The following is a 14,793-nucleotide window of genomic DNA, read 5'->3' on the forward strand; positions in this document are numbered from 1 at the left end:
ATGTATGTAAATACATCTAAAGAAGAATCACACTGTGCTACTGCTTTTTTATTCACTCGCTGCTATATCAAAATCATTTGTCTATGTCAATAAAAATCTATATCATTGGCCAGGTGTGGTGGCTCATGCTTGTAATCCCAGCACTTTGGGAGGCCAAGGTGGGTGAAATCACCTGAGCTCAGGAGTTCGACACCAACTTGGCCAACATGGTGAAACCCCATCTCTACTAAAATACAAAAATTAGCCAGGCGTGGTTGCAGGTGCCTGTAATCCTTGTTACTCGGGAGGCTGAGGCAGGAGAATTGCTTGAACCTGGGAAGCGGAGGTCGCAGTGAGCCGAGACTGCACCATTGCATTCCAACCTGGGCAGTAAGAGCGAGACTCCATCTCAAAAAACAAAACCAAAAAAAACTATATCATTTTTTAGGGGCTGAATACAGTTACATTATATAGATAATCACATGCATGTAACTAGTTCCATTTTCTTGAACATCAAGACAGTAGTGCACATAAACATCTTTGCCTGTGAATCTGTGTTCACATGTCCATTTACCTCTAGAACGAATACCCTGATGTGGAATTGAGTCAAGAGTGTACAGGTAGCAAGGCTGTCCAGAAAAGTTGTACCGATCCACTATGTTGTGGCCCCGTGCTGTGGACGGAGTGTCAAGTGAGAAGTGGTTTGCCAGGAGGTTTGACTAAAATTCAGCGTGATATAAATTGCACAGTAATTGTCGTCATCATAGTTCCTAGAGGCCTTACTACTTTTAGGTTTAGAACCATTCTTCCAGTCTGACTGACTTTGCTTCTGCTTAAGAGCAAGTGTCACTGGGCGCGGTGGCTCACGCCTGTAATCCCAGCACTTTGGGAGGCCAAGGCAGGTGGATCACAAGGTGAGGAGATCGAGACCATCCTGGCTAACACAGTGAAACCCCATCTGTACTAAAAATACAAAGAATTAGCTGGGCGTGGTAGCGGGCGCCTGTAGTCCCAGCTACTCAGGAGGCTAAGGCAGGAGAATGGCGTGAACCTGGGAGGCGGAGCTTGCAGTAAGCTGAGATTGCGCCACTGCACTCTAGCCTGGGCGACAGTGCGAGACTCCATCTAAAAAAAAAAAAGAAAGCAACAGTGTCTTCTTTTTTCTTGTGTACTTCCTCTCTCAGGCTTGTGTGGCAGGCGCTGAGTGGTGTGCCCTTCACCCATGGCCTCTCCTGTGCCTCATCACAACTCTTGATAAGGGGCTGCTCCTGCCGCCATATCACAGATGGAAAAAAAATCTGAGACTGGAGAGTCAGGTGGTAGGGCAGGGTAGTAGGCGTGGGGTCTGATGCCTGTGCCCCACTTGGTGCAAGATTCTGCCCCTGTAGCTCTGCCTGTGACACAGGGCTCATGCTTCTGTTGGAGGGCATAGTGGTGTTTGGGGCCATGTGGTTGGGCTGATGTCTTTTTTGTCTTTTTTATTTTATTTATTTTATTTTTATTTTGTTTTTTATTTATCTTTTTTTTTTTTTTTTTGAGACGGAGTCTCGCTCTCTTGCCCAGGCTGGAGTGCAGTGGTGCAATCTTGGCTCCCTGCAATCTCCAACTCTTGGGTTCACGCCATTCTCCTGCCTCAGCCTCCCGAGTAGCTGGGTCTACAGGCGCCCGCCACCATGCCTGGCTAATTTTTTTTTTTTTTTTTAGTAGAGACAGGGCTTCACCATGTTAGCCAGGATGGCCTCAATCTTTTGACCTGTGATCTGCCTGCCTTGGCCTCCCAAAGTGCTGGGATTACAGGTGTGAGCCAGCGTGCCCAGCTATTTTTTATATTTTGAGACAGAGTCTCGGACTGTTGCCCAGGCTGGAATACGATGGCGTGATCTCGGCTCACTGCAACCTCCGCCACCCGGGTTCAAGTAATTCTCCTGCCTCAGCCTCTCGAGTAGCTGGGATTATAGTCGCACACCATCATGCCCAGCTAATTTTTGTATTTTTAGTACAGACAGTTTCACCATGTTGGCCAGCCTGGTCTCGAACTTCTGACCTTGTGATCGGCCCACCTCTGCCTCCCAAAGTGCCATAATTATAGGCATGAGCCACCGTGCCTGGCCAGGCTGGTGTCTTATCTCTGCTGAGACTCATCATGGTCAAGGAGGAGCATGCAGGGTTGGGTGGGAAGAAAGCCAGCAGATAGGAAAACCAGATCTGTTTTCTGGTCCTTTCTGTGACTTAGGTTGAGCTTGTTTTGAAGTGTTGAGAATTCCCAAGGTATTAGATACACCCATGTTCAAGTATAAAAATAAATAAATGGTTCAGAGCCACCAGCGATGTTATCTGAGGGAGGGACTGTCTCTCGTCCTGCTTCCATCAGGACAATGGGAAATGGGCCATGTCCAGGATTTCCCAGGCCTGCCTTGCTAGAACTTGGCAGCTGGGGACAACGGTCCCAGAGAAGGGGACACATTGGCAACCTCCCTGAGTCTTGGGAGGGCTCAGCCTCACTAGAGACTGCTCTGCAACTGAGTGGACCTTTGTGGAGGGCCTCCTCCTCCCTCTTCCTCACCCAGTGTTGGGAATAGGATTCTTCTGGTCAGCTGCTGAAAGGCCACAGGGAATCCTGCCCTGGTTCCACATGGACTGGGGTGGCTGGATTATCCCCTGGTTTGGGTAGGGCATGGTGGAGAGGGTTTGGGGGGAACAGTCTCACAACAGAGGCTCCCTTTTGAGCACCTCCTCACTTGGAGCACTTCCTTTGTGTCCCTGTGCTGGGCACTTGCATCCAAACAGTGCATGCTCTATTGACGTTCACTGCACACCATCGTCCTCCTCAGCTCCTCCTTGAGCTAGTGGTCATGCTGAAATGAACACTGGGGTCGCAGAAGAATGTGCCCTTGCTCCAAGGCAACCAGCTGCTCTTCTCTTGGGGCCTATTTTAACTACAGAAGCATCTGCTCCAGCCTTCCCGCCAGGGGGTATTCCCCATGCCTTGACTTCTGCACTGGCTGAGGCTGTGTCGTGTGACCTAAAGAAAGCCATGATCGCCGGGCGCGGTGGCTCAAGCCTGTAATCCCAGCACTTTGGGAGGCCGAGACGGGCGGATCACGAGGTCAGGAGATCGAGACCATCCTGACTAACGCGGTGAAACCCCGTCTCTACTAAAAAATACAAAAAAACTAGCCGGGCGCGGTGGCCGGCGCCTGTAGTCCCAGCTACTCGGGAGGCTGAGGCAGGAGAGTGGCGTAAACCCGGGAGGCGGAGCTTGCAGTGAGCTGAGATCCGGCCACTGCACTCCAGCCTGGGCGACAGAGCGAGACTCCGTCTCAAAAAAAAAAAAAAAGAAAGCCATGATCCTTTTGATCATGGATCACTTGAAGAGAACTTGTGTTCCTTCAGGCTTAAGGAACTGTAGAGATATATTTTTGTGGTGGAGGGGGATGGAGTCTCACTCTGTCGCCCAGGCTAGAGTGCATTGGTGTGACATAGCTCATTGTAGCCTAGAATCCCTGGGCTAGAACAGTCCTCCCGCCTCAGCCTCCCAAGTAGCTGGGATCACAGGTTTCTATCACCATACCTAGCTGCTGCTTTTTTTTTTTTAGAGATGGGATCTTGCTATGTTGCCCAGGCTGATCTTCAACTCCTAGCTTTAAGCAATCCTCCCACCTTGGCCTCCCAAGTGCTGGGATTACAGGTGTGAGCTACTGCACCTGTTTATGCTGTATATTTGTAATGACATTTGTTTTTCTTCCCTGTTAATACTTAACCTGAATTTAATATACCAATAATTAACCAAGAAAACAAGTTTTATTACTTACATGGAAGATGTGGGAGGTGGTCAGTTTGTGCTGGTGTGGTGTCCCATGGCTGTCCTAGGCACTGGCCTCCAACCCAAGGCCCTCATGGTCAAGCACAGCTACTGGAGCCATAGCATCCATCTTCCAGGCGGCAGATGGGAGGAAGGCAGGAAGGATGAAGCGCCTGGCTCCGGGCTAAGTCGGCTTGCCTTGAGTGCCTTCTTATGATCTGGACACTTCTGCTTACAGCTCATCGGCCAGAGCATTGTCACTCTAAGAAAGCTTGGGGACCATCTTGGTTGATGGACTGCTGCCCTGAGTGAAAGTGGAGTTCTGTATTCAAGAATCGGGGAGAGAGTGGATTTGGGTGCAGCTGACAGTCTCCACTCTGTACTTCATTAGGAAGAACATTGCTGCTCCAGATCTTGTTATTCTGCCTTCTTCCTTTGCAGTGTGATGTGGAGGAACACAGCATAGCTCTGTATGGGTGGTGGTATCTGCGTAGTCATTCATGGAAGGCGTCTCCAGCAATACAGCCTGGACATTTACATGTGGGGTTTCGTTCAGCCTCCCAAGAACCTCATTTTCCACATGGGGAAACAGAGGCTCAGAGAGGTTGCGGAATTTGTCCGGGGCTGGAGGCCATCAGGGGCGAGGCAGGGTCCCAGGGAGACCTGTGCTCTCCCAATATTGTATTGACAGTCAAGCAAAGAAGGCCACTGACTTTGTTCCCAAGTGCCACAGTGCAACAAGGCTGAATGGTGCTGGAGGTCTCCTGGGGAAGCCTAAAGCCTGAGGAGAAGGGCCTGGGACACTGCCCAGCTGACCTTGTCATCCTTGTCCTGGAGATCTGGGGTATTTGAGCTCTGAAACAACCCCTGTGGCCGGGTTGCTGTGAGGGCCCCAGGCTGCCATCTGGCCATCCTCCGGGGCACAGCCCTCCTTCCTTAGGCCTTGTGTACTCACTGTTCCCTCTGCTGTCTCCATCCCTCCCTTTGTCTGCTGGTCTCATAACTCTTCCACCACCTCCTCCCAGGCTTGTTTGAAGAGACGCTGTTAGAGCTCCAGAATGGTGATATTGCTGTCCTTCTGTATCCTGGACTTTCTCGACACCACTGGTCACAGATGTAATTGTGTTTGTGGTTTTTTGGTGAGGGGGTGATTATTTAATGCTCGTCCTCCTTACTTGATTGTAAGATTCTGGAAGGCAGGGACGTGTCTTTTGTTTTTTGAGATGGAGTCTCGCTCTATCACCCAGGCTAGAATGCCGTGGCGCAATCTCGGCTCACTACAACCTCTGCCTCCTGGGTTCAAGTGATTCTCTTGCCTCAGCCTCCCAAGTAGCTAGGACTACAGGCACCCACCACCACGCCCAGCTAATTTTTGTGTTTTTAGTAGAAACGGGGTTTCACCATGTTGGCCAGGATGGTCCCAATCTCTTGACCTCGTGACCCATCGACCTCGGCCTCCCAAAGCACTGGGCTTACGGGTGTGAGCCACTGCGCCCAGCCAGGGACATGTCTTTAATCCCCAGCCTGTATCTGGCACGGAGGATGTGCTGAGTAACTATCAGAAGGAATTCCAGCAAGAAGCACCATCCCCTGCCCTCCCCTCAGAGGGCCTCTGTTACATGGCCACCTCACAGACCGTGCTTCAGCCCAGCCCTGGGGTGCTTGGGAGAACAGGCGGAACAGCTATGTGGTACTGCGCAGGGAGTCAGCAGCCATCTCTTGCAAGTAACAGTTCCCCTCCTAAGGACCCTCACGCTGTGTGGTCCCTTACAGCAGTTCAGGAAGTTTTTATATCCATGCCTCACTTAATTCTCACACCGCCCTCCCAGGTGGGTTTGAACTAATCTGTCTGTGTGTTAGATGGAGATGTCACAGGATGAAAAGGCCTGGTGTGGGCCAAGCCTTCCAGGAAGGGTCCCCTTTGGGCCTGCACCCTTGGTGGGGATTCTGTGCTCTCTTCCTGCTGTCTCGTCCCTGCTGGGTGCTGCCCCCTGGACTGAGAGCATGTTCCCTGAGGCCCACGTCAGCTCCTGCTTGCTTCTGGCTCGCTTCTTACTTCGGCCTTTTCCTCCAGACCTGGTTTGGGCCTTGCCATTCTCTTTTCAGACCAAAGGAGCACAGAGAGTGTTTGTCTTTTACCTCTGCTGTGCCCCTCGTGGAGCAGTGGGCGCCTCCTTTGTTCAGCACATGGAAGCTGCAGGCGAGGCAGAAAACGGCCTTTCAGTTTTCCCAGCAAAGCAGAAAGCCCTGTTCCTGGCTGGATGCCTGGGACCTGCCTCCTGGGGACAGAGGAGCCCCTCTGAGGCCAGCTGGCGTCCTGATGCCATGGCTGCCACGTGGGTAAGCACCTCCTGGGGATGCAGCACCAAGCCAGCCCAGCCCTGAGAAATGTGGCTGGGCAGCAGCTGCTGCAGAGCCTCTGCCACCAGAGTCTGTGGGTGGAGCATCTTTCCAGGGGCATTACTAACCTTGGGCACTCCCAGGCAGGCCCCTGGCATTTCCACAGCCCGCCAGGAGAGACGGCCCTTGGAACACTGCTAGTGTCTCTGCCTTCCCAAAGGATTGTCTCGGGTTCCCATGGAGCAGGTGGCCCAGCTGAGCTGTGCTGAGGGAATGCTGCCGAGCTGAGCTCTTAGGGCAGGGTTTTGATTGCAAGTCCCTCCAGAATCCTGTAGCAGCATTCCCTTACAGTCATATTAGTGAACGTGCACCAGGATCCCTCTTTGGGGATCAGAAGCCACCCCATGGCAGAGGCGTAAGTACCTGTTGTTTTCTACCCTGTTGGAAGTTGCCTAATAAAGCATAATAATAGCAGGTTCCGTTTATTTAGCGTCCTTGTGTGCTAGGCCCAGCGTTCCTGCTGCAGGCATTTCGCGCACACTGTCTGTCTTCAGCCTCACTCCCACCCTGAGAGGTAGGCATGCTCATCTCTGTTTACAGAGAAAGAAACCGAGGCTCAGCTCACTCAGCTGGAAAGTGGTGGGTCTGGGGGGTCTGGGTTTGAACTAACCTGATGCAGTGCCCCCCCGCCCTTTTTTTTTTTTTTAATATTGATGACGTCTTGCCATGTTGCCCAGGCTGGTTTTGAATTCCTGGGCTCAAGTAATCCTCCCGTCTCGGTCTCCCAGAGTGCTGGAATTACAGGCCTAAGCCACCATGCCTGGCCCAGAGCCCATGTTCTTGACTGCTTGCTTCATTTAAAGCCTTCCATGGGGTGGCAAGCACATCCCTGGAGTGGGGCCTTGCCAGAACAACAAACTCAGGGCCTCCGCAGGAGCGACTCCAAGACTTGCAGGCCACTCTTGATCCCTCTGGCTGTGAAGCCCTGTCCCAGCCCTGCAGTTGGCTGATACCGCACCCCCTTAACTTCTAGTGGGGGTTCCTCTAGCAAAGCAGTTCTTGAAATGTGATCTGCAGTCTCCTGGGGGGTTCCTGAGACCACTCGACCACTCGAGGGGCTGAGGATCAGAACTGTTTTAATAATAACATGGCCGTGATTTGTTACCGTGCCTCTTTGGTTGTGATGGCTTTCACATTGATGGTGTAGGAGCGGTGGGGAAAGAAGCTGTGGGCCTGCACAGACTCAAGACCGGCACCACACTGTGCTGGTCTTGTTGTAACTGAGTCTTCACCACCACACACAGTAGACACACACACACACACACACACACGCGCGCGCACGTGCCAGTGTTGCATCAAAGCAGTAAAAATCAGCTTTTTAAGTCCTGACCCATGAGTCCCCATCTTTTTTTTTTTTTTTTTTTTTTTTGAGCAGTGTCGCTTGTTGCCCAGGCTGGAGTGCAGTGGTGCGATCTTGGCTCACTGTAAGCTCCGACTCCCGGGTTCACGCCATTCTCCTGCCTCAGCCTCCCGAGTAGCTGGGACTACAGGCGCCCGCCACCACGCCCAGCTAATTTTTTGTATTTTTAGTAGAGATGGGGTTTCACGGTGTTAGCCAGGACGGTCTTGATCTCCTGACCTCGTGATCCGCCCGTCTTGGCCTCCCAAAGTGCTGGGATTACAGGCATGAGCCATCGCACCCCGCCTAGTCCACATCTTTTTAAGATCCTGTGTGATGAAATGAGGCACACATGAAGTATGTCACATGGAGTTTGATGCTGTCATGAGGAAAAGCACATGTGCATTCATTTCAGGTGTGGGCTGAACTAGCTGCCTTTTTCATGGGCTCCACCTTCACTTAACCGGCACACACTGTTACTCAGATTTGGATATTTAGCATACACTTTCTTGAAAATGAGCAAGTGAAACAACTGACCTTTTATTTTTGTATACGTTGCTGTTTCTAAATTTGTTAGTGCTTTGTTGCCAGTGATGAAATTCAAGCTTTCAAATGATGATTAGCATAACAATATTTAGTGACTTTAATGATGACATTGGTAGCAACACCAGCAATGTGATTTTAAAAAATATATATTGTTCAATGAGATGTGTCAACATTGGTAGATCTGCGTTACAGGAACCAGTATTTTCAGGTGACCCACACATGATGTTAAGAAATCATATCTCTGTAAAAGACCCATTCCAAATGCAAGGTACACCAACGACTTCTAATGTAACACATTAGAAAAAAATCATTGTTAAGGATTCTAATTCCTGTGGCAAGTAACCCTTAAGAAATTACCATTTGTCGGCTGGACACGGTGGCTCACACCTGTAATCTCAGTACTTTGGGAGGCTGAGGCAGGCGGATATGAGGTCAAGAGATCGAGACCATCCTGGCCAACATGGTGAAACCCCGTCTCTACTAAAAGTACAAAAATTAGCCGGGCGGCATGTCTGTAGTCGCAGCTACTCAGAACGCTGAGGCAGGAGAATCGCTTGAACCTGTGAGGCAGAGGTTGCAGTGAGCCAAGATCGCGCCACTGCGCTCCAGCCTGGCGACAGAGCGAGACTCTGTGTATAAAAACAAAAAACAAAAAACAAACAAACAAAAAAACCTACCACTTATCAAGTCTTGATGTAGTATAAGTCCATTGTGCTTCTCTAACAGAATACCTGAGACTGGGTAATTTATAAAGAACAGGAATTTATCTCCTTACAGTTCTGGAGGCTGGTGTCTTAGTCTATTTGTGTTGCTATAAATTACCTGAGGCTGAGTAATTTATAAAGAAAAGAGTATTTGGCTCCTGGTTCTGCAGGCTTTACAGGATGGCACAGTGCCAACATCTGCTTCTGTTGAGGGCCTCAGGCCGCTTGCATTCATGGCGGAAGGCATAGGGGAGTCTCTGTGTGCAGAGATCGCATGGCGAGAGAGCGGGTAAGAAAGGGAGGGGAAGCGCTAGGCCCTTTCTGACAACCAGCTGGGATGGCGGGACTAACAGAGTGAGAAGTCACTCACTCCTTCCCCATCCCAGGGAGGACATTTATCTATTTATGAGGAATCCACCTCCCATGTCCCAAACACCTCTCATTAAGCCCCACCGTCAGTCACCCAGTCACCAAAACTGTGGTGGCTGGGAAGTCCAGGATCAAGGCACTGCCAGCATCTGGCAAGGGCCTTCTTGCTGCATCATCCCATGGTGGAAGGGCCACGGGGAGATGTACCCACAGAAGACTAACTAATCCTCTTATAAGGAATCCGCTCCCAAGATAATGATTTATAGCCAGTCTGTCAGAAGCGTAGGTTGCAAGCTAGGAATTGCGATTGACATCAGAAGTGGGGGGCAGTCTTGGGACTGAGCCCTCAACCTGTGGGATCTGACGCAGTAGCATCAGACTTGAGTGCGACTAGAAGACGTCCAGCTGGTGTCCGCTACAGAACTGACTGCTGGCTTGTTATTGAGGAGAAATCCCCACGTGTTTTGCCACAGAATTCTTTTCTGTTGATTGTTATGGGGTGAAAGCAGAGGAGAAACAGGTTTTTCCTGCACACCTTCACATGCCACAGAACCCAGAGGGTGTGGAGGGATAGACTTTGCAGAGGCCTCTGGTCTCCCAGAGGAGTGACTTACTATTACGTTTCTGACTGAGTTGTAAAGATTTTCAAACAGGCACCTATTTTGTTTGCAGTTTATAAATCTGATATTTAAAGCGAGAAGGCCAAGAAGCCTCTCTTGGATTTGTCAGAGCTGCAAGTTGATTTCAGTGTGCTCCCCAGACACCCCAAGTCTCCTCTTTCTCTTCTCTTGGGAACTGGGCAGATCCCCAGGTCTCCCAGCCCCTTCCTTCACCAGCACCTTCCCACAGCAGAGGTGCTGAGGCTGCATTTTCAGATCAGACATTTTCCATTTTGTAGCTTTGAACAGTACTTATTTTATTGGAAAACTATTTTGCTTCTGATCGTGTGATTGAAAGATTATTCTTGTAGTTTTTATTGCACCCTACACAACATGGTTTTGTGGGAATGCATGTTTGATTTTATGTTGGAAGGCACTGGGAGAATGGGTGTTTAAATTCAGGAAATCTTCATGAGCTGTTTTCCAGATACCTCTCCTTGGTAGAGAAGGATCTGCCCCGCAGTCCCTGCTGGGGTTCAGGAAAGATGCATGTGGATATGGAGGGGTGAGAGGGAGCAGTGAGTAGCAGGCATGGCCCTGGGTGGGGAAGACACAGAGGAGCAACACAGAGGAGCAACAGGGCCCTGCAGCCCCAGGTAAGGGGCAAAGAGAAGGTGGGCTCTGTGGCCAGCGAGCTGGAGTGGAAGCCAGCCCTGTGCAAGTCCAAACCCTTCCCTGTGGCCTGCATTGTCATTATCCGGGTTGGGTGGACACCAAGGGAGGGCTTTGCCCTGTGGGCTTGCACCCTGTCATCATGGGCAAGGCTGTATGTGGAATTCCAGAAATAGAATTTTTGAGCTCTAGGAAACCATAGGATTGTGTCTGTTGACTTTGATGAAAAGATGAGCCAGAAAAAGGCAACACTTGCATTCTCAGAGATGGGGTGTGTGTGCATGCGTGCATGTGTGTGTGCTCCCTGCAAGGGACCCAGGCTGGGATCTGCAGGTGGGTTTAAGTGACTCACCAAGCACAGTGCAGCTTACTTTCCTGGTCTGCTCAGAGCATCCCAGGGCCTGGACCATTGCCTGGTGAGTAAGACTCACCAACTGCATGCCAGTGTTGGGCCACTTGGTGGACAGTGGTGCCACCCAGAGGCACCAGAGAGCATTTTCTGGGAGTCTGGGAGTTTGTAGCAGGGGCTGGCACCACCTGTTCCACAATTCAACGTATTGCAACAGTTTTCTAGATGCAGGTAAAGCCCCATGAAAGGCTGCCCTCTTCTCCCCTGCAGGAGGGCACCTGGCGGGCTAGGAGGAGCCTGGGCAAGGGACCCCAGGACCAGCTCCAAGAGGCACTGTTGCTACTCCCTGTTCTGTTCTTTTTTTTCTTTTTCTTTTTTTTTTGAGACAGGGTCTTGCACTGTTGCCCAGGCTGGAGTGCAGTGGCCTGATCATGGCTCACTGTATCCTCTGAGTCTTGGGCTCAGGTGATCCTCCTACCTCAGCCTCCCCGGTAGCTGGGACTACAGGCATGCACTATCACGCCTAATTTAAAAATTTTTCTTTTGTAGAGACAAGAGTCTTGCCATGTTGACCAGGCTGGTTTCGAACTCTTGGCCTCAATCCATCTTCCAGCTTCAGTCTCCCAAAGTGCTGAGATTACAGGCATAAGCTGCTGCACCTGGTCACCACTCCCTGTTCTTAACCCTGTGCTATTGGAATTCACTCTGCAGACAGGAGGGTGGGAGAGTCATGCCAGGGTCCTAGACTTATGCCCCGCCCCATCCTTTTCTGGGCCTCCATGTCTTCTGTGGATAATAAGGCAACTCAGAAGAGTGAGTGTGTAATTTCTGAACACTTGGAAAGATGTTCTGTCTCCTGTCAAAGAAATGCATATAAAAATGTGTCATTTTTGGCCGGGCGTGGTGGCTCAAGCCTGTAATCCTAGCACTTTGGGAGGCTGAGACGGGCGGATCACGAGGTCAGGAGATCGAGACCATCCTGGCTAACACGGTGAAACTCCGTCTCTACTAAAAATACAAAAAACTAGCCGGGCGAGGTGGCTGGCGCCTGTAGTCCCAGCTACTCGGGAGGCTGAGGCAGGAGAATGGCGTAAACCTGGGAGGCGGAGCTTGCAGTGAGCTGAGATCCGGCCACTGCACTCGACAGAGCGAGACTCCGTCTCAAAAAAAAAAAAAAAAAAAAAAAAGTGTCATTTTAATATTAAAATAACTGGCACTATAAATTGGCATCCTTTCAAAAAGGCATAACATGCTCATGTCCTTTGACCCAGTCATCTCACTCTGACAAGCTTAGCCTGAGGAAATAATCTAAGAAAAGGGGAAGAGCGGTGGACAGAGGTGTTCTCTTGTATTTCATGAAAACAGCAAGTAGGGCCTTGCCTAAATGCCTTAAAGGGTTTGGTCAAGTATGCCCATTTTGTGGAATATTAATATCGATGGTCACGGAGTCTTGTAAGATGGAATATGTGTGACACAGCATTAAAAGGATTTACCAGCCTGGCCAATATGGTGAAATCATCTCTCTACTTAAAAAATACAAAAATTAGCCAGGCGTGGTAGCGCGTGCCTGTAGTCTCAGCTACTTGGGAGGCTGAGGCAGGAGAATCACTGGAACCTGGGAGGCGGAGGTTGCAGTGAGCCAGGATCGTGCCACTGCACTCTAGCCTGGGCGACAGAGCAAGACTCTGTCTCAAAAAGAGAAAAAAGTAAAAGGATTTAAAACTGTCAGGACAGCAACTGTATTTTTATATAGTATGGGCTGGGAGCAGTGGCTCCTACCTGTAATCCCAACACTTTGGGAGGCTGAGGCAGGAGGATCGTTTGAGGCCAGGAGTTCAAGATCAGCCTGGGCAACATAGTGAGACACCATCTCTACAAAACAAAACCAAAAAGTATAGGTGCCTGTGCATACAGACCAGCAGGGACATATGGAGATGGGCTGCAGCAGAGTGGTAGGACTAATTTTCTTTTCCCTCATTTTTTAAAAAAAGTTTTATTGACATAATTTATGTACCATTCAATTCACCCACTTAAAGTATACAATTTAGTGGTTTTTAGTTTATTCACAGAATTGTTCAACTATTGCTACAGTCGGTTTCCGAGCATCTTCATTACCCCAGGAGATCCCATGTTCCCCACTTCTCTCTCTCTCCCAGACCTAAACAACTACTAATGTACTTTCTGTCTTTATGGGTTTGCCTACTAGGGACATTTCATATAAGTGAAATCATACATTATGTGGCCTTTTGTGTCTGGCTTCTCTCACCAAGCATGTTTTCAGGGTTCATGCTGTAGGGTGTCAGTGCTTCCTTCCTTTTTATAGCTGAATCGTCTTCCATTGTCTGGGCAGCCTACAGTTTTGTTTATCCACTCTGTTGATGGACATTTGGGTTGTTTCCACTTTTTGGCTATTACGATTCATGCTGCTGTGAACATTTGTGTACAAACTTCTGTGTAGACAGGTTTTCATTCCTCTTGGGCAGATAACTAGGGGTGGAATTGCTGGGTCATCTGGTAACTCTAGGTTTAACCTTTTGAGGAACTGCCAGACTGTTTCTCAAAAGGGGAACAGGGGGTGGCAGTTCCTCAAAAGGTTGGCAGGGGCTGTCCCCCACCAGCAGTGTATGAGGGTTCCCGTTTCTCTACATAATGCCTATTACTGTCTTTTTAAATTTTAGCCATCCTAGTAGATAGGAAATGGTCTCCTTGTGGTTTTGCCTTTCATTTCCCTTATGAAAAGATGCTCAGTAGTTTTCATGTGCTTTTGGCCATTTATTTGTCTTTTGAGAAGTCTTTGTTCAAATCCTTTGCCCATTTTAAAAACTGGGTTGTCTTTCTGTTATTTAATTGAGTTCTTTGTATGTTCTTAATACAAGTCCTTTATCAGATCTATGAATTATAAAATGTGATGGTGTCCTTTGAAGCACAAGAGTTTTTCATTCTGATGACATCCAGTTGAAGTTTTCTTTTTGTTGCTTTGCTTTTGGTATTATATCTAAGAAACCACTGCCTAATCGAAGGTCATAAAGATTGATGCCTGCATTTTCTTCTAAGAGCTTTTTGATCCCTGCCTTTCAGTTTTCAAACTGCCATGGTACTTCATAGTTGAACCCAAGAGCTTGGACTTGGTTCCTCTGGCCCTGCCCCTGATTTGTTAAACTTCATATTCAAACTTATGTGCCCTCCATCCCCTGCAGGTGCTGGGCTCTCTGGGAAACGCTCCTTTCCCTGTATCCTTTTGTTCCATTGAAATAGATTTTTCTCTCATTTTATTACTTTTAGCTAAGGTAACTGAACCCACTTCCCAAGTCCTTTATGATGCGAAGTAAGAGCAAAAGCTTCCCGGCTTTCTGAGCTGTGCTCAGAGAGTTTGGTGACAGAAATGAGGGAAAAGATTTCACTTGACTCTTCTTCCTCTCCACCCCCGCCTCAGCAAGCAAACCAGAGGGGCACAGGCCAGAGCACAGCTTGCCTGGCAGTCCTCATGCAGGGGAGCTCAGGCCTGGTGGGAGGAGATACAGAGGGCCCAGCTGTGGCCCTTGGGTGCCACCAGTTTTGGGAGAGGGAGGAAGCAGACCTGTGATGGGACCGGGGAATGGAAGAGGTGGTCGGGTGTGTGGATGGCACAGAGTGACAGCCAGGGAGAAGCCTGACGTGGGAAGGGGAGGGACTGCGTGGTACGCACAGGCCCCCGGGCCCAGCCCTGGCTTGGCAGCCCCTGCTGCCTGCTGAGGGCCCTGCCTTTCCTTCCCCTGAAACAGTTCCTGGAGCCCTGCCTGTTCCCTGTCCGTCCAGGCCAGCAGCTGAAGGAGCCTCACCTGCCTCCCTTCTCTGAGTAGCACGGATTTGAGGTAAGAAATCCCCCAGAATCCCCATTCCCAGTCCAGCCTCTGGCAGAGATCAGTCCAGTGTCTCCTCGACTGCCTTGGTGCCTGCTAAATGTTTGGGGAGGGGAGAGCTTGGTGCCAAACTGCTCTCATGTGGGGCAAATCCTGAGTTAGGCTCCCTGGGGGACTTTACCTCACTGGACCCTG

The 14,793-nt window shown here is 49.8% G+C and overlaps 1 protein-coding gene across 4 annotated transcripts in view; it reads left to right on the plus strand.

Annotated features, from left to right (window-relative positions):
* Positions 1–14,793, plus strand: part of CDIP1 (cell death inducing p53 target 1) — a 30,741-nt gene that overhangs the window by 12,284 nt on the left and 3,664 nt on the right. For all 4 annotated transcript variants that reach the window (XM_025369836.1, XM_025369838.1, XM_025369839.1 and 1 more), the window contains exon 2: positions 14,521–14,610. The gene's annotated coding sequence lies outside the window, so the exon portion shown is untranslated. The remainder of the gene's footprint in view (positions 1–14,520; positions 14,611–14,793) is intronic.

This window comes from Theropithecus gelada, chromosome 20 (genome assembly GCF_003255815.1).
Source record: "Theropithecus gelada isolate Dixy chromosome 20, Tgel_1.0, whole genome shotgun sequence".
Classification (NCBI taxonomy): Eukaryota; Metazoa; Chordata; class Mammalia; order Primates; family Cercopithecidae; genus Theropithecus; species Theropithecus gelada.